The following is a 1,404-nucleotide window of genomic DNA, read 5'->3' as shown; positions in this document are numbered from 1 at the left end:
AGAAAATCATAATTCTTCCCTTATGTGTAGGGGTAACTTTCGACATGCTTTTATACTCAGAGCGAGAAGAAATAAAGAATGCTCATCTCTTCGATAGGGGAGTTCTATGATGACCAACATATGCAATGCCAAATACAGCTACAAGACGCACAATCACTATTTCACTCACTGAGCAAGGTAAAATAAAGGGACTGAATCATTTAATGATTGTATCCGGTCGAAGCTGACCAAGGGAAATACTCGAACATTTTTTTTTTTTACTCCAATTATTCCAATTGCATTAACTTAACATTATTTGTACCACAAACTATCTCCACGTACCACTCCTTAAAGAATTCTTAATAATACTCACGATATATATATATATATATATATATATATATATATATATATATATATATATATATATATATATATATATATATATATATATATATGCTTTTTCTAAAAAGAATTGTAATTAAATTAGATTACGGGCAATGTTCGTTGTAAGGTAAGAACAAATTTAAAGTGGTTTTGTGTTTTTTTTATAAAATTACTAATTTTAGAAATGTACCTGCTTCCTATATCAAAGGAGGCAGAAGACAAACGGCTTTTGCTCACAGGGCAACCCATAAGTCTGTAAATGTTATTCCAATTATATAAAGGTGAAAGCGTTGAACATGAGAGAAATGAAAAGCTCAGCCTATGAGGATGAAACGCCTTTAAAGCGTCAGGTGACTGTTAGCATGAGAAAAAAAAAAAAAAGATATCAGAGTCTTGGCAAGTCGTAGTTAGCCACTAAGGAAAATAGAAAATTTATCGTCCGAGAACCAGAAAGGTCAATAAAATCAACGGAGTTATCACGTTGAATTTCATTTACTCGAGAAAGTTACTATAGTGACAAGCATCGATCTCTCAGAGTTATGGGAACGATGGAGGCCAAGAAAAGGTTCTTGGTTCAAGAGAAAAAAAAGTGATATTTTCATCGCAAGTGAAGGGAAGGTACGTAGTTGCGTATGCCATTTGAGGAAAACTATGTATTTCAGTATGTTTGATAGCTCTTGGCCTTTGCCTCTTTAATGAGGAATGTGGAATTTAACGTTGTGTTATTGAGTTTTGGTTATTTTCCTCCAGTGAGGTATTTACTAAAAGCTTAAGTGAACGACAGAATGATAATTGAAAGATTTATCCTTTAAAAGTTGGACGGCAGGACATGGAAAGAAAAAAATATTAGTAAGAGAAATAGCAATTGTCCTTCAAAATGATTATGAACAGTTAAGCTCTGTTCACCGAGAGTGGGCGAGGATGGAAATGCCGAAAGATGGTCACGTTGCAAAATTATCATGGATGAGGATTTTGTCGCCTTTGACAGACACTTTTGTTACTCTTTCGATATATTCTAAAAAACTGCTATAGGAAAGA

Source organism: Macrobrachium rosenbergii, chromosome 58, assembly GCF_040412425.1.
Source record: "Macrobrachium rosenbergii isolate ZJJX-2024 chromosome 58, ASM4041242v1, whole genome shotgun sequence".
NCBI lineage: Eukaryota > Metazoa > Arthropoda > Malacostraca > Decapoda > Palaemonidae > Macrobrachium > Macrobrachium rosenbergii.
Note: the sequence above shows the minus strand (reverse complement) of the source record.